This window comes from Bos indicus x Bos taurus, chromosome 2, assembly GCF_003369695.1.
Source record: "Bos indicus x Bos taurus breed Angus x Brahman F1 hybrid chromosome 2, Bos_hybrid_MaternalHap_v2.0, whole genome shotgun sequence".
Taxonomy (NCBI): domain Eukaryota; kingdom Metazoa; phylum Chordata; class Mammalia; order Artiodactyla; family Bovidae; genus Bos; species Bos indicus x Bos taurus.
This window is the reverse complement of record NC_040077.1, coordinates 6,614,067-6,639,262: the sequence shown is the minus strand read 5'-3', so window position 1 is coordinate 6,639,262 and position 25,196 is coordinate 6,614,067. Positions and strand designations below refer to the sequence as shown.

Sequence of the window (25,196 nt, the reverse complement as noted above, 5' to 3'; positions counted from 1 at the left end):
TGTAAGGAAAAGACAGAATTTATTGTGTGAACAGTGGTTCATTAATACAACTCCTTTTTTTTTTTTTTTTCAGAATATTAGCTTGTTTGCCTATAAGTGGACACATTCGCTGCACAAAGACGAATATTCTCAAGTTGAGTGGAAAGTAAACACTGTCGTAGAGTTTTCTCTCTTCAATGATCTTTGCTGCATGAGTGGAATATGGAGGCTGATGGAGAAACAAGGAGAATGATTATGCAATAAGTAGCAAATATTTCCCAGTAATTGATTTACATAAGATTAAGCACAATTAACCTGTTCCTCTGACTCACTGAAAGGTTTCTCAGTCCAAGAGGCAAGGTCTGCACCTGGTATTTGAGGGAAGTCAAAGACCTTTCTAATTACCTACCTGCGAGAATATCCATTAGCATGGATCATGTGTGTTAGTCATTCAGTCAGGCCCAACTCTTTGTGTTCCCATGGAGTGTAACCCATCAGGCTCCTCTGTCCGTGGAAGTCTCCAGGCAAGAAGACTGGAATGAATTGCCACTCCCTTCTCCAAGAGATCTTCCCAACCCAGGGATCAAACCCGGGTCCTCCCCCCACTCCGCCCATTGTAGGCAGATTCTTTACCACCTGAGCCACCAGGGAAGTCCAGCACAGATCATGTGAGTGGATTAATCCATCAGCAGTGGCCATCTAAGAGAAAATTTCCCTAGAAAATAAATCGACCTTGTTGAGACTGAGAAGGTGGATGGTGAATACTCTAAAAAGGGAAAGAGTATTAACATTAAAGGACAGTTTCCTTAGTTGAATTCAGGACATTGTGTCAAACTAACAAATATGAATTTGTAGCAAGTATGAGTTCTCTGCTGGAAAAACGTAAAAGATACAAAAAGGGCTAAGATCTTTGAAGGCAGCTTACCTCCTCATAGAAGCTTCAGGCTTAAATTCCACAGGCTTATTCTGAAACAAAAAGAATTAAAACTTTTAAAATATTACTTCATACTTCTGAATATGTTTTGCCAGGGAAGACTTCAGGTTACTATCAAACAGAATCAATTCTATTCTTGCTATTTGGTATCACATATAAAGCCACACATTGTCATCTCTGGAGATGGGACACAAACTTTTCAATCCAACCATGTGATCTCACTCATTAAGAATCCATTTCTGGGCATCTCCAATGGAGCCAATCGTGAAAGAGATGTTAAATGACAACAACAAGAACAAAAACAATAACAAAGTCAAACTATATTTGACCCAGTTGAAGATATTTGCTTAAGGTTTGACCATTTTTCAACTAGGAGGAAAATTACAAAAACAATAAAACGTTTGTTTAAACATGTTCAACTTTTTGGTAATTTATCAGTAACAAAGGAATTTAGTTATTTTCAGCATTTGGTATACTGCTGCTGCTACTGCTAAGTCGCTGCAGTCGTGTCCAACTCTGTGCGACCCCAGAGACGGCAGCCCACCAGGCTCCCCCGTCCCTGGGATTCTCCAGGCAAGAACACTGGAGTGGGTTGCCATTTCCTTCTCCAATGCATGAAAGTGAAAAGTGAAAGTGAAGTCGCTCAGTCGTGTCTGACTCTTAGCGACCCCATGGACTGCAGCCTACCAGGCCCCTCCGTCCATGGATTTTCCAGGCAAGGGTACTGGAGTGGGGTGCCATTGCCTTCTCCGCATTTGGTATACAGATACCACAAAGAATATATAGGGGCTTTTAAAAACAATGACTCATTATAATGAAAATTCTCTTTATAGACTTTCCCATACAGACAACAGACTATATTTTTAGAGATCTCATTTAAAAGCATGATTTCTAAAAAATAAAAAAATAAAAAATAAATAAAAGCATGATTTTTCTAAACCATTGACTATAGGACAAGATGTTTTTGGACTAGAAGGAATTTACAGAAAACAGAGACAAATGGCTTTTCTAATATGATTCTGAATTAAAACCATCCCACTTACTTCTTTATAGTTTTTTCCCAACTGCTGCTATTCAGAAAAACTTTCTAAATTTTAGACTACTGATTTTTCTTAGTAATACAAAACTTAATCTTATGCTTAGATTAGAGAAGAACTTTCAGCAGAATATTAGTAGTTTAAAAGCACTTAAACTTTTATTTGAGGCAATGCCAGTGAAACTGTTTGCACTGTGCGCTTCACCAATATCTGGAGAGTCATCCTCAATGTGGAATTAACAGGTCACGTCTTGGTAATGCATTCCACTGTCATCGGGATATAAACAGGAAATCATTTTTTTCAGCTTACCAAATCAAATCCATATATTTTTTATAGCAAATTTTCCTGTGGTTATAAATGCTAGAGAGTCTATAAATACCATTTCTGTGTAAATGAATTAATCTTTATTTTGTGAATCTATTTTTAAGTCATCTATCTGAAATCACATTATGCATTTCAGAAATGCGTTACTGTTTCTTTTAGAGCATGGAAGTCAATGTTTCAAAGCCTGAAAAAAAACCATACAAAAAATACAAAGGTACAAAGGTTTTTGCTTGATTCTTCTCTATTCATTCAGAAAGAATATAAATGAGATTCTAAAATGTTCAAGGATTTTTTTAAGGAAGAAATATCTTGTTGTCAGTAAGTACACATCATTTAAAATTCCATCTTTTAAAATATGTTGAGTTGCACAATAGCACAGAATGTTTGGCAAGCAGTGTTGAAGCTCACAGGGCCTGATGTTCCCTCGTCTGAGATATCTGGTAAGCAAAATCTCTTTGATATGCCTTCATCCAAGATTTGGTGTAATGTTTGTAAACTACAAAAGAATTGGCCACACAGAATTAGCTACCAGGCTTCCTCTATCCCAAGATGTACTTTTCCCCAGTTTAACTTTTCTAAAATCAAATGGTTCTATGTTAGGGTAATTATATTTAAAATAGTGTCATGTTCTTTTCCAGTGACCTGGGAGGATTTTTGTTTGTTCTTTTGTTCTGCCTTTTTCTTTTTTCTTTTTTTAATGAATCCCCTCTGCTTTCAGAGAGATTTGCTGTGGACTGGTACTCCTGGAGCCCTCAGGTCCATCACCTCCTGCCAGCTTTCCATGTGTGCTTTGCCATGGAAAAGGAAGGAAATGATTTTAAATCAGGGGTGAATCTTATTAATATGATGGATGTTGTCTGGACAAGTGTCTGTACTTTGCAAGTATATTGAGCATGCTCCTTTTAACATCCTTTTTTTTTCTTTCTGAAACCCCACAGAGAATGTGTTAATCATATTAACGTATTGGTTTTAGAACCATGACCTAAGTTTACATGTGACTTTTAAAGAAATATTTGTATAGCCAAGATTTAGATAATAACTGTCACCAGAAAGCTAGCTTTAAGGGGAAATCACTCTTGATAAAAATCTTAGTAAACCGCTTCTGCACAACAAAGGAAACTATTAGCAAGGTGAAAAGACAGCCTTCAGAATGGGAGAAAATAATAGCAAATGAAGCAACTGACAAAGAACTAATCTCAAAAATACACAAGCAACTCCTGCAGCTCAATTCCAGAAAAATAAATGACACAGTAAAAAATGGGCCAAAGAACTAAACAGACATTTCTCCAAAGAAGACATACAGATGGCTAACAAACACATGAAAAGATGCTCAACATCACTCATTATCAGAGAAATGCAAATCAAAACCACTATGAGGCACCATTTCACACCAGTCAGAATGGCTGCGATCCAAAGTCTACAAACAATAAATGCTGGAGAGGGTGTGGAGAAGAGGGAACCCTCTTACACTGTTGGTGGGAATGCAAACTAGTACAGCCACTATGGAGAACAGTGTGGAGATTCCTTAAAAAACTGGAAATAGAACTGCCTTATGATCCAGCAATCCCACTGCTGGGCATACACACTGAGGAAACCAGAAGGGAAAGAGACACGTGTACCCCAATGTTCATTGCAGCACTGTTTATAATAGCCAGGACATGGAAGCAGCCTAGATGTCCATCAGCAGATGAATGGATAAGAAAGCACTAGTACATATACACAATGGAGTATTACTCAGCCATTAAAAAGAATACATTTGAATCCGTTCTAATGAGGTGGATGAAACTGAAACCTATTATACAGAGTGAAGTAAGCCAGAAAGAAAAACACCAATACAGTATACTAACACATATATATGGAATTTAGAAAGATGGTAATGATAACCCTGTAAGCGAGACAGCAAAAGAGACACAGATGTATAGAACAGTCTTTTGGACTCTGTGGGAGAGGGAGAGGGTGGGATGATTTGGGAGAATGGCATTGAAACATGTATAATATCATATATGAAATGAATCGCCAGTCCAGGTTCGATGCAGGATACAGGATGCTTGGGGCTGGTGCACTGGGATGACCCAGAGGGATGGTATGGGGAGGGAGGTGGGAGGGGGGTTCAGGATGGGGAACACGTGTACGCCCGTGGTGGATTCATGTTGCTGTATGGCAAAACCAATACAATATTGTAAAGTAATTAACCTCCAACTAAAATAAATAAATTTATATTAAAAAATAAAGATGTCACATTAAAAAAGAAATCTTAGTAAACCAAAATCAAAGAGATTAATTTTCTGCACTGCAATTCTTTTTTTTTTCCCATATTTTTCATTTTTCAGTAGTAGCTAATAGGCTTCTGAAATGAACATCTAAAGTCTTTGTAAATCAAATATCTCTCTCAAGTATAAGAAAGACTGATACAGCTGGAAGTATTCTCCTGAATTAGGAATGTGTGTGTGTGTGTCTGTTGTGATATATTTTGTATATGCCATATATGTAACTGTGATGAAAGCTACATCATTCTTGTGGTTTTGTTAACCACAAACGTTCAAATTCAGACTTGACCAAGTGAAGAGAAGCCAAGAGCAATTACTAGTGTTGGGAAAAGGCAGAACTTGGCATTGCAAAATCTGGGATGAAGTCCCTGCTCAGTCCCTTGGGCTAGTCCCTTAAAACCTCTAAACCTCAGTTTTCGACATCTGACATTAAGAATGCATAATATGCCACTTCTTAGGATGGCTGAGCATTCAAATGCCATAATGGAAATATATATATTTTACAAATAATAAAATGCTCTACAAATGTCATTTTAAAACATTTGAAAAATAAAATCTGAGACAACTTCCTAGCTGAGCAGGGCCTCTGGGAATTATTTAAATAATCAGAAAAGAAGATCATTAGAAGCTGAACTTGGCACAATTGAGCATGAGATAGTCACAATTCATGCTGACTTACCAGGCCAGTGTATTAATCCCAGGATCCTCATGCCCTTGGCTGTGCAAGGAAGCCTCAGTCTGTGGACCTGGGAGCCATGGGGAAAATTTTCACGTTCCTGAATGACCAGGATGAGTTGGTTTCTTCATTCATACTCTGTACTAGGCTCTGGAGATACAGAGAGGGCTAAGAGCCAAGGCATATGTTCTTCTAGAACTTAAAGTCCAATAAGAGAGACACAACTCAATCAACTAATTACCTAAATACATTAAAATAGTGAATAGCCTTTAAGAGTTCAGGTGGCTCTGAAGCATATGAAATGCAGACTTATTTTGGTCTTGTCAGAAAGCTTTCCTTGGGAAGTAACATTTGGACTAATACATGACAGCAACAATGAGATGAAGTTGGGGGCAGAATGGAGAGGATCGTAGCAGAGAGAAATGTTTTAGCAAAGACTTTGAGACAGAAACAGCTGAAAGGAGGCTGTGTTGAAGGAGCCTGGAACTGGAGACAGTCAAAGAAATAAGCAGGAACCAGCCTGGAGAAGGTAATGGCACCCCACTCCAGTACTCTTGCCTGGAAAATCCCATGGACGGAGGAGCCTTGTAGGCTGCAGTCCATGGAGTCTCAAAGAGTCTGACACGACTGAGCGACTTCACTTTGACTTTTCACTTTCATGCATTGGAGAAGGAAATGGCAACCCACTTCAGTGTTCTTGCCTGGAGAATCCCAGGGACGGCGGAGCCTGGTGGGCTGCCCTCTATGGGGTCGCACAGAGTCGGACACGACTGAAGTGACTTAGCAGCAGCAGTCTGTATCTGAGAGCAGAGACATGACAATATTACTTTCTTGAGATAACACTGTGGAGTGAATTGGTGAGCTGAGAGGCAAAAGTGAAAAACAGTAAGTTTGATTAACATGGCAAGTTTGATTCAATGGAGAGGATTTGCTAGTTTCAAAAGAGGTCTGGGTACCATCCCATATCTGTGGATGTAGATTAAGAGAAAGGGTTGAGGAATAAGCTTTGGGCGGCTCTAACTTTTAAAGTCTCAATAGAAGAGGAGAAGTCTAAAAACAAGAGATAGAAAGATAAGAGGGGCATTAAGAGTCAGAAGGGGGAAAGTTGCTGCTGAGTGGTCTAGTAAGGTGAAGACTGAAAAAATGCTCATTGGTTTAGTGACATGGAGGGCATTAAGTCAGAGAGAACTATATTGGAGGCAAGATGGGAACAAATGTCTGCCAAAGAGTGAGAGGAAATAAAGAAATGGAACTAAGTTGTTTAAGACATTTGGTTATGAAAACTACAAGTAAAAGAGTGTGGTAGCTGAGGAGGGAGATAGAGAAATATAGGGGGACTTTTTGTCCATGCCCCAAATCAGCTGGTCACTCACTCTATTGGTCTAGAATTTCTTTCTCCCTTAAATTTGGGATGGTGTTGGTCCTTAGAGAGTATTTGAAGAGGAGGGTGGATAGTCTGATAAATATAGTCTCCAAAATAAATAAATAAATGGATCATTCATTTCCTCACTACCCACTATCAACAAGTCCCACACCAGCATTTATGATTTCTAAAAGAAACTTTCAATGATATGTTACTGGAAGAAGGAAGAAAGAAAGATGTAATATTTCTCAATATAAGTGTGGGCTTTCCTCTCATTCAGACTTCTTTTCCCAGACAATTATTTAAAGCCATGTCCTGTTCCTTCCTAACACCTCTTGTGAGTCCATTTAATCCATCTCTGTCTTCACTGGCTTGGAAACATCTCCTCTATGTTGGGCCCTAGACAGGTGTGGCCCCAGGGCTCAGGGGAGATGTCACTATCTTCTCTACCCTGGTCATCACTCCTCACCCCTCATCCTCTAACAGCAGAGAGACTTCTACTGAGCACCCAGCCACTGGTGTTATGCTGGGCTGTGCTGAGGTTGCTCAAGATGAGATTCCAGTGCCTCTTGCCACCGGCAGTTCTCCTCTGCCATTCACTGATAGTAAACCACACACTGCAGGTTGGCAATCGGCACTTGTCTTGCAAGCCTGCTGAGTCTGGCCCCCAAACACAGGTTCAACATCTTCTAGATCCTGCTGCCTCTTTTTGGAAGCTTTCTTCTAGCTAAACCTAGATGTCAATGGGCAGTGTAGTATATTCTACAACCAAAATGTATTTTTGTCAAAAAGTAAATTTATTTTCCATTACTGATCTAATTTAGTAAACATTTAACTGAAATAATTAAAATCGCTGTGTATGTGTCTGACTGTTGGTGACCCCATGGACTGTAGCCCTCCAGGCTCCTCTGAACATTGAATGCTTCAGACAAGAATACTGGAATGGGTAGCCATTTCTTTCCCCAGTGGATCTTCCTGACCCAGGGATCAAATCTTGGTCTCCTGCATTGTAGGCATATTCTTCACCATCTAAGTCACCAGGGAAACCCAGTTAGAATCCCTAAGGATCACCAATAATTGATAAAATTAAAAAAAAATTTTTTTTGAGAATGTTCTGGAAGCTATTTCTCTTTTGCTGTGTACTCAGGGGACTCTTGAGTACAAATAAAAGGATTATGTCTGTAGGACATATGTTGCCATCTGTTTGAAATGAATCAATGACCAATAACTCATATATGGTATCAATGTATTTTCCAATTTAAAAACAACAAGTTAGAAAGCTGTACACTTTAAAATACAAAGCAGGACAGAAGATGTGAACAGATGTTTCACTGATGAGGCTATATGGATGTATCAGTTCAGTTCAGTCGCTCAGTCGTGTCCGACTCTTCGCTACCCCATGTATACAGGCACATTAAAGGATATTGAACATCATTAGCTACCAGATAAATGCAGGTTAAAATGATCATGAAATAGCACTACACCTATCAGAACCGCTAAAATAAAATTAGTAACAACCAAATGCTAGTGAGGATGTGCGGGGAGTAGATCACACATACATTGCTGGCAGGGAGTGAAAAGGTATAGCTTCCCTGGAAAACAGCTGGCAGTTTCTTATGTAACTAAACAAACAATACTATTCAACCCAGCAAATACATTCTTGGGCATTTATCCTAGAGAAATTAAAACATATGCCCACACCAAATGCTGTACATAAATTGTCATTGCAGCTTTATTTGTAAGAGCCAAAAAGTTAAAACAGATGTCTTTCAACACAAACTGTTCCCTACCATGGGACACCACTAAACAATAAAAATAAGTTAACTATTGATATCTGCAAGGGGCTTCCCTGGTGGCTCAAACAGGAAAGAGTGCCTGCTATGCAGGAGACCCAGGTTCGATCCTGGGTTGGGAAGATCCCTTGGAGAAAGGAATGGCAACCCGCTCCAGTATTCTTGCCTGGAGAATTCCATGGACAGAGGAGTCTGGCCAGCTACAGTCCAGGGGGTTGCAAAGAGTTAGACACGACTGAGTAACTAACACTTTTACTTTCACTGATATTTGCAACAACTTAGAGGGACCTTCAGAGAATCATGTTGAGTGAAAAACATCAATCCTAAAGGTTACATCATATATGATTCCATTTACATAATATTTTTTAAATGACAAGATTTTGGAAATGCAGAATGGATTAGTGGTTGCCAGGGGTGAGGTATAGGGTGAAAGGTATGCAGGGGAGAAGAGGGGATATGGTTATTAAAGGGCAATGGGAAAGGTACTTGTCCAGTATCATGACTGGTGACAGACACAGGAAAACCTACATGTGATAAAATCGTATACAACTAAACACACATGCACACACACAAGTGAGTACAAGTAAAACTGGGGACATCTCAATAAAATCAGTGGATTTTATCCTGATCCTGGTTGTGATGATACACTAGAGTGTGCAAAATGTTATCACAAAGAGAAACTGGGAAGTGTGTAAACAGGATCTCTCTATATTACCTCTTACAACTGCATGTGAATCTATACCTATTAATATCTCAATTAATTTTAAATACAAAAGTCTTTATTGTTTAGTCGCTAAGTTGTGTCTGACTCTTTAGGATCCTGTGGACTGCAGTCTGCCAGGCTCTTCTGTCCATGAGATTTCTCAGGCAAGAATACTGGAGTGGGTTACCATTTCATTCTCCAGGGAATCTTCCTGATCCAGGGATTGAACTCTCATCTCTTGTGTCTTCTACATTGGCAGATGGATTCTTTACTTCTGAGACAGCAGGGAAGTCCAAAAAAGTCTTTACCACAGTTTTTTCTTTGTGAGGTACTCCTCTAAGCAAAATGGTGATGAGCAGTGACTATTAGTGAGCACACACTTTGCCACATGAAGGTTAAGACAGCTGTGTCAATAGGATGGCTGGAAAATGATAGTTCAAGTAGGTTTTATTCCGATAGCAATGAGTACTTTATATTCTTTTCAAATAACATCAGGAGCCAATTTACTGTGCAAAAACCACTACTATTAATTTTTCCCAAAGCTTTTTTTTTTTTTTTCATAATCCATTTCTGTGAAAATGTAAGTAGGAACCTCCATCTGGGTGGGAGTTTGCAAAAGCTCTGTAATTAGCCTAAAAAATTTTGACCTTGCTTCTTAGCCGTGCAGTGACTATACGAGGAACTCCTATCCATTTATAACTCAGAATCTTGCAATTTTGGAGTAGGTTTGGTTTTGAACCCTCTTCTCTGCTCTTTTTCTCACAAGCTCATCTGAATCCTGAGGGGGTAACTCTTTACCATAGCTTCTCAACAGCTTATCACTGCAGCAATCAGATCACATTTTAAAAAATGCATTTTTAACTTCCTCTATGGGGTCGCACAGAGTTGGACACGACTGAAGCGACTTAGCAGCAACAGCAGCAGCAACACAGATATGGTGTTCCCCAGGTGGCAGTAGTAGCAAAGAATCCGCCTGCCAGTGCAGGAGACACAAGAGACACGGGTTCCTCCCTGGGTTGGGAGGATCCCCTGAAGTAGGGAATGGTAACCCACCACGGTATTCTTGCCTGGAAAATTACTCAGACAGAGAGGAGCCTGGTGGACTACAGACCGTGGGGTCGCAAAGAGTCGGACACAACCCATCAACTGAGCACAACACAGACATGCTTTCCCAGCATAGCTTAACATTTTCCTTTCTATTTTAGAAAGGTTTATTATAAGAAATAACCATCTGAAGACTGTTTCTGCATCTCCTCAAACTATGAATTGAGTGCACTGTCTACCATATTATTAAATGTCTCCTATGTAATAATTTCTGTGACAAATTTTTCTCAGAGTATTGGAGAAAATGAAATGTCCCTTTGAATACAAAAGTATAATTATATTAGATCACAAGAAATATAGAATCTAACATGATTTATTTCTGTCCTACCTAGAAACTCAGATCTAAGCTTTGTTTTCATTTATTACTTTTACCTAACTAGAGATATTTTTCTCTTCCTCATACCTGTTTACTTTCAATATAATTTGTCTTAAAGGTTGTACTTACTAAAATTTTATCAAAGATCTTAGCCAACTGAAGTTCATTTAATTCTTGCAATTAATAACATCACTATAATACTACTTAAGCATTATGTATTTTAATTCTTTTTCCAAAAAGATAAACAATGTACTCTATGGAAATAAAACCAGCAAAAGGACACATGCAGGATTACTTAATATATTTGTGTTTCTATTCATTTTAAAACTTAAGACTCAGGGATATTTAGTTCCCTATTTTAACAAACTCATAAGTTGTCTTCATTTAAGAAAAACAGGTTTCCTGTATCTAAAGTCAAATCACTAAGTATAACTCATATGGTAGGCATTAAAAAGAAAAAAAGCATACTCTGCCAGAAATTCCTTCAAATTGTTTTTGGTCCTAAATAGAAGGAATGACTTTTATGTAAATGTATTTTCTGCTTGGGTGTAAGCAAAGGCCTAGGCAACCATCTTTTCTCTTACCCTCTGCCGGAAGCCCAGGATACACTATCACCGTGTACCTAATTTTCCTGATTTATGCACTCTTTCTTAGTTACATACTACAGACTAGCTCTCTGGATGCCTCTGACCCACATGGGTTAAATAATAACTACCTTGCATAGTGTTGCATAGGCCTGTCTTACTCTGCCTTCAACCCCATTATGGGCCTATAGCTCTTTCGGGGTTACACTCAGAGCCTCTTAAATGAATGCTCATTCCTCTGCCCGGTCCAAGCTGGTCCAAGCTGGCGGTCTCTTTGTTCCAATTTATTTCCATCTCTACCCCTCTCTTCTCTATCAAAAGTGACTTCCACTGGAATTTCAGAGAAAGCTGGAGAGAGACCACCAAGCCATGTGGCCTCCCAGCCTGGCCCTTCCAGGGGCCATATCCCCCTGGGGCTCTCAGCTGTAGCTTTCCTTGGTTTCTCTGTCAGTTCCCAATGTCAGCAGTTCCAGATGTGTGATCACAGGCACTTCTCTGGTTTACTACAAATTTTCTTGATGATTGCTCTTGCAGGTGATCAGTGAAGACCATCCTATTAGCAGTGTTCTCACTTTTGTACATGTCTACCATGACCCTGTGTCTTAACTGAGACTGACTGATTTCTGCAGATACAATCAATGCCCGATAAAGGAGAAGCCAAGCATTGTTATTCTGCTCATTGCAAAAAGTCCAGGCCTGGACCCCAGCTCCAATACTCTGGCCACTGATGCGAAAAGCCGACTCATTAGAAAAGATCCTGATGCTGGGAAAGATTGAGGGCAGGAGGAGAAGAGGGCAGCAGAGGATGAGAAGGTTGGATGGCACCACCGACTCAGTGACATGCCATTGTTGTTGTTCAGTCACCAAGTCGTGTCCAACTCTTTGTGACCCCATGGGCTAGAACCAGCATGCCAGGCTTCCCTGTCCTTCACCATCTCCAGGAATTTGCTCAGACTCATGTCCATTGAGTTGGTGATGCCGCCCAACCATCTAATGAGTTTGAGCAAACTCCAGGTGATGGTGAAGGACAGGGAAGCCTGTTGTGTAGCAGCCCATGGGGTCACAAAGAGTCAGACACGGCTTAGTGACTGAACAAGACGCCTTCACTACTGTACTTTAAACTTCTCTTCATCTTGTTCCTGGACTCTTAGATTCCTTCTTGATTTTTGGATCCTGACTTTTTTTTTTTTTTTTTGACCCATAGCACTCTTTCTTAGGTACATACTACAGACTAGCTCTCTGGATGCCTCTGACCCACATGGGTTAAATAATAACTACCTTGCATAGTGCTGCATAGGCCTGTCTTACTCTGCCTTCAACCCCATTATGGGGCCTACAGCTCTTTCAGGGGTTACACTCAGAGCCTCTTAAATGAATGCTCATTCCTCTGCCTCTAGAGAGGTGCCCCTAGTTAGGGAGAGAGGAGAATACTCAGAGCTGCTTCACAGACTTTCTCCTGCTCTTTTTGGAACTAGAGACTAAGCCTACTCTTATTGCAAATAAGCCCTCGAATATTTGTGAATGTCCACCCAGGGGCTGCTGTGTGGAGTCCATCACTTTTCTATATCCAATTCAGTATGAAGACAACTTGAACAAACACCTAAATTCCATTTCATTTTTTTTTACTCACCCAAGACACTAATCCAAATCAGATCATAAGAACATCCTTGGCTATTTCATAGTTCCCCAAGCTGGATCAATTTACTGAATTCTAATGTTCAAAGTGGTCACTGCTTATACTGATAATTCTAATTTATACTATAATTTTAACTATTAACTAGCTAGTTTTAACTATCAACTACTTTTAACTATAGCACTGAGATGGTTCCAATCATAGTGCTCTCCTTTCAATTCGTCAAATACACCAAATACATGGTAACAGTGCTTATCTGGCCTTACATAATCTAGCTTCTGCCAACTTCTCCATCCTCATCTTTTACCACTTCCTTTCTCGCTTCAGTCATGCTGAACTTGTTTCGGTTCCTCGAATGCTCTTACTGGGACTCGCACTTATTTGTGCTTTTGTCTGACACTCTTTAGCCCCCAGCTTTTGTTCCTCCTTATAACACTACGTCCTCAGCCCAAGTTTGGATCGTACGGTCTGTCTGTGTACATGCGTGGTGGGGAGCTATACATGATATAATGGGAATTAAAATTACATGTGTTTCGCTTTTCCAAAGTGTTTCCTGGTTATGTCTGTTTACTTGATGGTCTCTACCATTAGACTACAAGCTTTGTGAGGTCAGAGGCCGTGTCAACATAGTAAATGGCCAATTCATATTGGTTCAATGAATGAGCCATCGAACTGTAAGTTTCCAATAAATCTCTTCCAATGCAGTGCACTTAGATTGTTGTATTAGTTATATTCACACTCTTGAGAACAGGGGAAGCCTACGCTGCTGATGTTGCCTCGGCCCGTATGCCTATATCTCACAGTCTCACAGCCGAGCTTTACCTGTTTTGACAGTGAGAAGTAAGATGTGGCTGCCTTGGTAGATTAATTTCCTAAAATGAGGGGGGGAAAAAAAGCTCAGACAGCAAATACAACATCATGTTCACAGACTAAGCATTCAGGCTTCAAAGAAAGGTAATTGAAAAGCCATCTCATCCTTTATTCTTGAAAATATTGACTATGACTGTGTGTAGTCCGAAGTACAGAAACTTCAAATTCGGCAGAGAATGTTATCTGGAAGGTAAAGTCTGAGCAAATACTGGATCATTACCTCAGTACTCCCTATCAGTCACTTCTGCTGCGATTCTACCATAAGCTTCAAATCGAGTGAATTTTCAAAAACAGCCTAATTTTCCTTCTTCAGACAACTTTAAAAGCAGGATCATTGAGAGTCAGTGGAAGTGGTACTAATAAATAGATCTGAATTGTTTTTCCCCTGACCACGGCCATCCCCATTTTTGTTAAATCACCAACCATGTTATGCTCTGCTTTTTTTGCTCTCATTGAAACCTGTTTATGTGTCTTACCAAAATAGAAACACTGTAGTCAGTTCCTTTGAGAAGGAAGTAAACACTGGCTCTTCCCTCATAAGACAAGGTTCAGTTCAACAGTAAGTCCTGACCAGAATACAAGGAGTGCTGACTCATTTTTAAGTCAGATTTCTATATAAGAATAAGTTTCAACTATTCCAGAAGGTTCAATACCTGAAGAGTAAAATACTAATTTTTCCCCATTTTTTTTCTTGAATTTATTGCACCTAATTAATAAGATTCATTTAATCAAACATTTGAAGATACTATTTTATTCTTAAACCTTTTAAGAATGAAAGAAATAATAACCATTTCAGCCTCTAATATCTAAAATCCAGATTATCTTTCTAATGGTTTTATCATTAATCAAGACAACTCCCCAAGCAAATACTTTAATCCTATTCAATGTCTTCAACTATTCGAAGACTGACTTGAGACCTGAGATCAAACCAGGTCTGAAAACTCTCCAGGCTTCTGAGATCCTGGGACATGCCTAGATCAAGACTCAGTACAGTGCAATTAGGTGTGGGGTGGGAATGGTTTGGTAGAGAGGTCAGTCCTGTGGGAACAAGATACAGAAAAGAGAAGTGTTGCTGGTAAGGAGGAAGAAAATATGGCAGATTCTAGTCTTGAGTTGAGCCACAGATTTTTTTAAGTTGAGATAAGATTGGCTTATGCCATTATGTAAGTTTCACGTATAACATTATATTTCTACTTCTGTAAGCAGTGTGCTCACCATGCAAAAAACTAGCTTATATCCAACACCCAGCAGTTGACCCCCTTTACTCCTTTTGCCCTCTTCCCTGTCCCTTCTTCTCTAGTAATCGTTACTCTGTTCTCATTATCTACATGTTTATCTGGTTTGGTTTATTCATTTATTTTGTTGTTTGTTTGTTATATTCCACATATAAGTTAAATCATATGATATTTGTCTTTCTCTTACTTGTTTCATTTATCATGAAACTTTGAACTTCATCCATGTTGTTGAAAATGGCAAGATTTCTCTCTTTTTATGGCCAGTGTTATTCCATTGTATACATATTCCACTATTCTCTATCCTGGGCTTTCCTGGTGGCTCAGTGGTGAAGAATCTACCTGTCAATGCAGGAGATGAGGGTTCCATCCTTGGGTGGGGAAGATCCCCTGAAGAAGGAAATGGAAACTCTCTCCAGTATTCTTGCCTGGGGAATCCCATGGACAGAAGAGCCTGGCAGGCTACAGTCCCTGGGGTCGCAAAAGAGTTGGACATGACTCAGTGACTACACAACAATTCTTTGTTCTATCATCCATTGGTGGGCACTTAGGTTTTTTCCATATCTGAGTTATAATAAAGAATGCTGGGATGAACATAGGGGTGTATGTATTTTTTCAAATGACCATTTTTACCATTATCCTTTGGATAAATATCCAGAAGTGGAATAGTCAGACCATATGGTAGTACTGTTCTTAATTTTTTGAGGAGTCTCTATATTGTTTCCACAGAAGCCGAAGGCTCTCTTGAGATACTGACCCAGAGAGAGATGTCTGGGATAGCTAACTCATCAGCCTTCCTGAGTTGTTACTGCCATTTGGCCAAGGAAGGCAAGCTCTAGTCATGGGTTGTTCTGCTTACTGTTTTGAGTGAAATGATCTCCATTCTTACCTGTTGCACATGTCTATCACATGTTCTGTCTCATTATGTAGTTATATTTTTAAGTTTCTTGAGGCAGCATCTGTGTATTGTAATATTCTATACCATCATACATCCATGCCTGGCACAGTGAAGTGAAACCACTCAGTTGTGTCCGACTCTTTGCGACCCCATGGACTATAACCTACCAGGCCTCTTCGACCATGGGATTCTCCAGGCAAGAATACTGGAGTGGGTTGCCATTTCCTTCTCCAGGGGATCTTCCCGACCCAGGGATCGAACCCAGGTCTCCTGCATTGCAGGCAGACACTTTACCATCTGAACCACCAGGGAAGCCTGTCACAGAGCAATATACAAAAGAGATTTGTTAAATCAATGAATAAATTAATTTTTATAATGCTTGAGGTTCAGTGTAACAAAACACTGAGAAAATCATATCTTCAACATAGTTCAGTCTGCACTATTTATATGATGAAAAATACATAATTTGTTACCTATTAATACTTCTAAATGCATAAATTTAAAGAAAACACTAATTCACCAGCACAAGATGCAAGGCAATGTCTTCTTATTTGGAATATGCTGGTATTTAAATGGATCAATAAGCTCTGAGAGCTGGTGATGGACAGGAAGCCTGGCATGCTGTAGTCCATAGGTTGCAAAGAGTTGGATATGACTGAGCGACTGATCTGAAATGGAACAATACTCAGCATTTTGAGTTGCTTAGTTTGAGACTAGTTCTGTTTCCTCATTTTTGCTAATCATCATGTTTGTCACCGGCAGTCATACTCTCTATTTATTCCACAATATTAGTTCATCTGTAAGCAGATGTGGTGTTTCCCCTCTTTGACATCTTCTATTCCAACTTCCTCCACAACACATCTGTGCCAAGCAGAGATGCCTGGGTGTGCACATTATTATAAGACACAGATGCTTATCTCAAGAAGCTTACAAAGATAGCTACATAAGTAGGTAATACATAAATTGTTTCTCACCTTCAACTCTTTCAACAAAGCATAAGTAATAAAAGATAATATTCATTGACCTTTGTTATCCCAGAACATGACAATAAATGTTGTATTATTTAATCTTATAGCAACATTTTATAGCTGGGAAAAAAACAGAAGTTCAGGAACTTGTATAAATTGTCTGTAGTCATATAGAGGTCAATGCTACTGTCACTAATGCCTAAATGGAGCTCAAAATAAGAAGTAATGTAGGAGAAATAATGTGATATTGGCAGTTGATGGCACGGTGGTAATTATTGATAGGGTGGGAATGCATGAAACGACTATCTCAGGGGGAGAACATGAAAGTGAATAAGCAATTCCAAATTAATCCTGGGTGAATAAACAGAAAGAATGAGAGAAATTGAGAAGGAGCCATAGAACAGGTAAGAAGAGAACTAAGAAAAGGTAACACTGTAGAAATCAAGAAAAAATGATCAATAGTGTAACTGCTACAAAGAAGTCAAGGAAGGTAAGGCCTGGAAACAGGTTTTGGACTTGTCAGTAATAAAGTTATTAGCAATCCTAACCAGCATATTTTCTCAGGGGTTGTGGTGATAGAAGTCAATTTGCAAAGAGAGATCAGGAAGTCAAAGAGAGAAAATAGAGCCAAATCTTATACACATTTTGGTGTCAAAAGGAAGAAGATAAAGCAGAACAGTTGGCCCTCCATATTTGGGAGTTCCTCATGTGTGGCACCCCACTCCAGTATTCTTGCCTGGAAAATCCCACGGACGGAGGAGCCTGGTGGGCTGCAGTCCATGGGGTCGCTAAGAGTCGGACACGACTGAGTGACTTCCCTTTCACTTTTCACTTCATGCATTGGAGATGGAAATGGCAACCCACTGCAGTGTTCTTGCCTGGAGAATCCCAGGGACGGCGGAGCCTGGTGGGCTTCCATCTATGGGGCCACACAGAGTCGGACACGACTGAAGCGACTTAGCAGCAGCATGTGTGGATTCTATCAAGCTTGGATAGAAAATGCTGGGAAAGAATTCCAGAAAGTTACAGAAAGCAAAACTGAATTTGCTGCACACAGCAACTATTTACACAGCATTTACATTGCATTAGGTATTATAAGTATTCAAGAGATGATTTAAAGCACACAGGAGTATGTGTGTTAGGTTATATGTTAGTTAAGGGACTTGAGCATCTGTGGATTTGTGCATCTTCGGAGGATCTTGGAACCAATCCCCCACAGATACCAAGGGATGACTCTAGTTGGAGGCAGAAACAAGGGGCGATTCTGTAAAGTCCTTTATGGCTCTAAAAGAGCCAACAATAACCGACTGAACAAAGTCATAAAAGGGAGAGAAAGGATTCCCTTAGGGAGACAGAAAGAGCAGAGGGAGTGGTGGGTGAAGTTATTCATGCTGGAAGGATAGGAAAGGGAAATAAATGGGTTTTATTGTTTCTGTGACTTAAGAGATAAAGTCATATACCTAGAATGAGAAGATGAGTAGGATAAAGAGTTTCAGAAGGTTTGAAAATAATTGGGACCATCCCAATGAAGAAAAAGAAATGAAACTTTTAAAAAAAAAGAAAGAAAAGAAAGAATATCTGGAAGCACTAAAGCGCTCAGAGGGAGGGTGGACTTACCATAAATTCCTTAATTTTCCCAACAGGACCCAGGTCAGCAAGCTTCCTGCCCACCATGGCTCTTAAAATCAACCCCTCTTTCTAGTAAAATGACATTGAAGATGGGAAACCAGACTAGCCAGATTTGAGGTGGGGAAAGGTTGTACTCTCTAAAATAAACTACACTCAAGAGAGAGCAAGGGTTTCAAAACCAAACCCTGAGACAAAATAAGAGCTTCTTTGTATCTTTACCCTCTCCACCCTCCAGTTACTTTTCCTTCTCCGGGAGAATACTTCACTTTCCTTTCCTTTCCTTCCCCCTCACCTATTTTCTCAAACTCGACCCACGTTGTGCCATCTACTGAATTCAGAACTGGAAAATGCACATGTGTTATTTTTAGTCCAAGCATCACATGGTTGGAGAATATTTCATTTTTATTTCACATTGTCTCAGGTCAATGTACCAGGTTCTTAAGGCTGTCACAAGTCTCAGAGATCACTCCTGAGAACTGCAAAACAAAGAATCCTGTGACACAAATGCTGACAACGTGGAAAGACCTTGTGATTTGCTGAGTCACTGATCAGAACTTGCAATTTTGAATACTTTCTTTTAGAATTAAAATTCGGTATCCTAACACGCCCATCTCTCTCTATATACAGATTAAAAATCATTTAAAATTGACTTGCATTTGTAAATGAAATGGTAAATAATGTTTTTGAGTACCTCTCCCCCACCATACACATTCAACTTTTAAAATGTTCAGTTTCTCATTAATTCAATCTTTTCTTTTACTGAAAATTTGGTGTAGTTTAGAAGTGACCTAGTTGTAAACTTTTGTTTTGCACATCTTTCAAGAAGCAAGAAGAGTAGACACAATTTCAAAACTTATGTTTACTTGAATGGACAAATTGTGTTGAAGTTTGGATTGAATATATGCCAATGGAAACATTTCTGTGGTGAGATGAATCAGTGCCACATTGTCTAACTATGGATTTGCTGACCATTCTATATTCCTTAAAAACAACCTCTACTAGAATGCATGTTAACCTAGATCCAGGTCCTGTCTCTATTTGAAAGTACAGTTGACCCTTGAACAAGAATTTGAATTGTAAGTGTTCACTTATATGTGGATATTTTTCAACAGTAAATGCTACAGTAATACCACAGTAAATACTGCATAATTCATGGTTGGTAGTATCTGCAGATATCCAACCATTGCTATGCAGGAACCACTTATATAAAGGACCAAGTTATACTTGGGTTTTCAACTGTGCAGAGTGGAAAACCTGGGGGCTCTTGGTGCTTCCAACCGCAAGTTGTACAAGGGCCAAATGTAATAAAATTGCATTCCTATTTAAATGTTTTATTGGTTTAAGTAGTATAATAATTCTAATCAGCCTTGATCATAATTACTTAGTGTATTAATATAACCTTATGTTTATCTTACTTCTACCATTTAAAGTATATATTGTTCTTATTCCTATGAAATTCCTGAAAACAAAAATATTTATTTCACCAGTGTCAGTCTAAAATGCTTCTTTAATATCAGATCAGAGGTAGTATTTCAAAAGGAGCAGTTCTCAAAAGCCTTGACAGTTCTGCCACATAGCTGAGTTAAAATGAAGACTTACCATCAGGCAGCATTTTTAAAGCCTAGTATGAGATATTTTTTCTACTTAAAAGTAAGAAACAACATCTGCTTAAACAAACAAAAAAAAACTTTCCTATTTACATTTTGCATTAATTTTGACTGGGTATGTGTTATTTGTTGATATACATAATTGATTAAGATTATTACTCTAGGTTGATCTTATTTAAAATAATCTTTCTCTTCCATCTATTTCAGAGTAATTGGCTGGCACTGACCTCTCCAAATTTGTAATTTCTGAAATCTGCATTAATTCTGTTTATCTCTGATAAAATAGTCCAATGTTTAGAATTCTCTCAGTGCTACAGACTTATTTGTGCTGCGAATGTATATAGCTATCAGGGCACTACGCTGGGTGTGATAATCCTGAAAGGCACCCAGTCAGGGTCAAGAACCTGCATGAAGCAAGATGACTTTACAAGAAGAGGACACAGTACGCAGAGTGAGGGGAGCAGCAGCCACAAGTTGGTGAGATCAGTGTACAGGACTGTTTTATAGGGGAGGTGGTGGCGAGCTGGGTCCTAAAAGAAAAGGTCTTGAAGATCCTTCCCATGTGTGACAGGCCAGCCAGGGCAGGCAGAGGCCTGGGGATACAGTCCCCTGAGAGCTGTGGTGATGTCTTAGACGACCTGTATGGCTAGACTTTCAAGGACACAGGAAAAGGGGAGGGGCTCATTCTCCCCGACTTCACAGTGATCAGAAGATTGGACTTCAGTCCTAAATTCAAAGTACTTCAACACTGAAAAATATTTGTGATCCTTTGTTCCTTTGCTCTTGAATGTAAGACGTTGTATAAATGTTCTCTAAACAGGTCTTTCACTTTGGGAAAGGAAAGGTTCAAAGAGCAAAATTTTAAGCTACGGAGCCCTTCTCAGAAGGAATGTTCTATATATATACTAGAGGAAGCCAAGTCTCAGTGAGCTTGCGGGTTGAGAGAGGAGATGGGCGTCAGGACTCTGCATGCTTCCTTGTATGGCTCCAGACTGGAGTGACTGTTGCTGGTTGTCCCAGAAATGTTTTCTAGTCATGAAGGAAAGTCATGTGAGAGACTGTCTCCTTCCTGATTGTTTTACTTTTAACTCAACAGAACAGCTAGAAAGCAGATTTCCCAGACACTTCAGAAGGAGATAAACAGCCTGAAGAAAATCTGACATCTGCAAATCAGCATAGACTAGCTCTTAAATATTTCACATGAGTAATATATTAAAAAAGCAGCCAAGCAGGACATGGCAGATGGAAGACTGGGTGGAAAGCTGAAGCCTGGGCTGGAGATAAGTACCTAATAAAAACCATTCTTTCCAAAGAATGCCAAGAACTCAGATTTGAAGATTGGCCTTGTCAACACTTAAAGTCTCTGATTCCTCTCAAGAAAAGATGTGATAAATAATTAAGAGTGAATTATAATGAGCATATCCTTGAAAGCATTTGTTCCACACAGAGAAGTCATGCAGGGTAATTCTTCAGTCACTTCAAACTCATCACTGGCTTCTCTGGTAACAGCTGACTAGTACTGGTAACAAGAAAAACCTCTCGAGATCATTTGCGTGTCTTTAAGTTGATGATTGATGTCACTCTTAGTATTTTCAACTCTTTGAGAAACTGTTCAACCTAAAAAACATGATCGCCTTGATACTTGCTTTCTCTCATTACATTTCTTCAATTGCTAATTCAACGTTGGTAAATGGATTTCTTGCTAGGCTAATAAATGAGCTGCTGAGAAAAAAATTATAATGAGCATGTTCGTGGTTATCTATAATGAAAAGCACTTACAAGCAGTTCTTTTACGCCTCTTAAATGTTCAGGTGTGGTACTAATTTACGTTATAAAGAAAATGACTGACTTAGCAAATGCGCAAATTGGTCTAGCCAGTTACCACAAACCTCAAGTAGTAGAGGCCAAAGCAATGGCCTGTCCTGATGCATGCTTTCTCACATGCATCATTTGAAGCTAGATTGCAGCTTTTGAAGCTAGATTTAAAAGCAAAAACCCATTACCTTTCATATGAAGCTCCATCAGTTACTAATTAAAGATTATGCATTCTTACACATTAAATACACATACGCAAGGCCTCATTTTAAGACAAAAATAAAACTTTATAAATAGACTGCAAAGCATGACCAACCTCCCTAGCCAATTGGCTGGGTTGCTCCCTGTTGTGAGAACATCCCAGGAGAGGAGTCTGTCATCTATTAGGAGGCGTCCAAGGATCTGAGTGCTTGGAAGGCAGAGTTCTTCTCTGGCTCTGGGAATCCTAGCGCTGGCTGGGGGCCAAATCAGGAATTACTGTGAAGCCCTTAGGTTACTTGAGGCAGTAACCTCAAAAGATACAGTAATCTCAAAAAAGATACACAAAAAAAATCTCTCTCAGGTGTTTCATATTAAAAGTTTTGGGTGGAGTTCTACAGACAGCAGATTCAAAACATAGGTGAGGCTCTAACAAAGCTTGGTGATAAGGCAGATCAGTATACCTTGCTGATGATTTAAAAACCTAATCTAGACCATTGCTTCAAAATTAAGAATTAAAACACTAATACAAACCTAAACTTTTAAAATTATTGTTGAACTCTGCTTCCTAAGAAAGACCTTTCAGAGGGACTTCCCTGGCAGTCCAGTGGCTAAGACTCTGTGCTCCCAAAGCAGGGGGCCCAGGTTCAATTCCTGGTCAGGGAACTAGATCCCACATACTACGACTAAAGTTCACACATGCCATGACGAGGGGGGAAGATCCCGCATGCCTCAACCAAGACCCAGAGCAGCAAAATAAAAAACCTCAAAACAAAGATCGGTCAGAATCCTTTGAATCTCTTAGTTTTTAAGGGCAGTATTTAATTTGTCTAATGTAAGTGTAATCACCATTTTATGGTTGGCAAACATAAAATCAGAGAGGTAAGGAATTTTCCTTACATCACACAGTGGATAAATGAGTTTGTAATAGAATTCAAGCATCTTCCACCAGTAGCTAGAAATGACAACAATCATATAGCCAATTTTTTATTATCAGGGTTTTTCATTCTTCACGTGACTTTTTGTGTTTGTTTGATTCTATAACCTATAATGTAGGTACTACTGACATTTTCATTCCACATGTGAAAAACCAAAGCTCAGAGAAGCTCCCTGACTGCTCCAGCATCACACATTGGCCAGCAAATATGCAGGCAGGAGGGACATTTACAGGCCCTGCTCTTAACCACTATACAAAAGTGGTTTTATTTCTCTACCCACTTCTACCTCTTTCTCAACCTACTTCCCTACAAAAATTTGTGGGTTATTTGTCTATCAGATATCATAAAGGAACTCATCATAGAGTGAGTCCTCCCTCTAGACCCAAAGGCAAAACAAAACCACAAGGGTGACTTTTCATCTAACAATCTGTGACCCGGGATCTGCCAAGAAGAGGCACCCCCTTACAATTCCTGCACAGCCTCTGTGGTTGAGGGCCTTGACCCCGAGACTCCCTAATTCCACCAGCATTCACATTAGTTGTAAGCAAGCATTCTTTCCATGTACAACATTGTTTGTTTTGTAGAAATGCAAAAAGCACATTTCGACTACTCATCTGTTGCTTAAATCTCCTCTATGATACTCTGGCCAAGCAGTCTGGAAATTTGAAACCTCCCATGTTAGCACATTCCATCTTGGACAGCTTTAACTGAGAAATGTCTTTTCTCATATTGAAAAAAAAAAAAAATCTGCCTGTGACTTCTTTTTGTTTTTTGTGATTATAAGTATTAAGTCTGTTTATTTGTTTTTATTTTGAGAATTTAATGAACTATATAGACCCTATCCCTGGAAAAAAAAAAAAAAAGACTACAGCCATACACAAAAAGGCTGACAAGCAGCCCTCTGAAGGCATATAATGGTCTGTGAACCTCAAGGTTAGAAACCCTCTTCAATAACAGCCCTTCAAATGCTGTAAGTGAGAGAGCACTCTTACCCTCCTTGCTGCGAACCATGTCCAAGAAAGGGCTTGTGTTCTTCTCTTGCCACTGAATTACGTCGGCTTAGATTGTGGTCATTCATTTAGCCCATGGAGACCTTCCTGAATCCTGGCGCTGTGATCTAATCTATTCACTATGCCTTCTTCAAGTCAGCTCTAGTCTTGATCACCACAGCCCTGGCAAAGATCTTAGACAGGAAATAGCTGGAGATAAAACCCCAGTGACAGGATAATCACCCTGTGAGGTGGGAAGCGCCCCCTACATTTTTCTGCAAAGATCATATACTGGGACTTGAGTCTGTGAATACACAGGGAAGTGTGCACGTTTCAACAAACAGAATATAATCATATGCCATTAACTTTATCCCTCAAGAAACCTGCTTTTGTTTCATTTCTTCAGTGTTGGGTTAGTTCAGGACTTAGACTAACCAACTCAGAGGATATGAAAACACATGAGAACCACATGATTGAGGGTCTAGGTACCAATTGCAAAACTTCCTTTTACATCTTAGAATGTGGCCTCAGGAAACCCAAGTATTTTCCCAGGTCTAAACTCCCTCCAACTACAGTTTTCCTAAATAAAACAGAGTAGTTGCCTAGGGGCTATCTCTTTGGTGTGAAGAATTCTCACACCAGCAAGTTTATAAATGCCAAAAAGCAAGTTTACAAATGCCATGTTGTGTATTAGGGTTTTTTTTTTTTTAATGGTTTAATTTACTTGTTTTTAAATGAGTTTTTTCATTTATGCTTCAAGGTATGCTTCAAGGATACCTCGTAGTGTTCTAGCATTTTGAGTACAAGTTGACATTGACCCTGTCCAAGTACTTTGTAGATTTTAGAAATTAAATAATATCACTTCTAATGTTTGTCATTTCAAAGCTAAGAGCTTTAATATAGCCAGCATTGTGGAAGAAGATTGGAAAAGAATTGAGTCAGAGGATCCCACTCTGTCTTTAACTACACAAGTGATAACAAGCAATTCTTCTGTCCTTTCTGGGCCTCTTATTTCTCATACATAAAAGTCACTTCTCCAGTTCTCAAAAATCATTTTATTCTAATTTTGTTAAATTAGATGGATGCGCTAAAGCATCAGAACCAAGACAACAGCAGTATCTGGATTCCTTTCTGTGTCTTAATTAAGGCTAGAAGTATGATTTTAACATACAAGCGCTGTCACAAAATATCCTTTCACTCTAGTGGTGATGCATGGTGGGTCACAGGACACAATGCCTCTATTCCAAAGGTTCCTGAACTTTGGAAACACTTCGGGAATTAAAAAAAAAAAATTCATGAGGCCTAGATCTCACCCCAAAATGTTCCAAAAGGCGTGAGA

The 25,196-nt window shown here is 39.3% G+C and overlaps 1 long non-coding RNA gene across 3 annotated transcripts; it reads right to left on the bottom strand.

The window, feature by feature from the left end:
- LOC113901368 lies at window positions 1-24,106 on the bottom strand. Of its 3 annotated transcripts, none has more exons than XR_003513401.1 (3): window positions 23,861-24,093; window positions 905-945; window positions 569-694 (listed from the first exon to the last, which is right to left on the bottom strand). It is a non-coding gene; the product is annotated as an uncharacterized LOC113901368 (long non-coding RNA). The 3 variants fall into 3 exon arrangements; XR_003513402.1 differs by lacking the exon at window positions 23,861-24,093 and adding an exon at window positions 18,299-18,663; XR_003513398.1 differs by having other exon boundaries at window positions 1-945; window positions 23,861-24,106.
- Window positions 24,107-25,196: the final 1,090 nt, after the last annotated feature.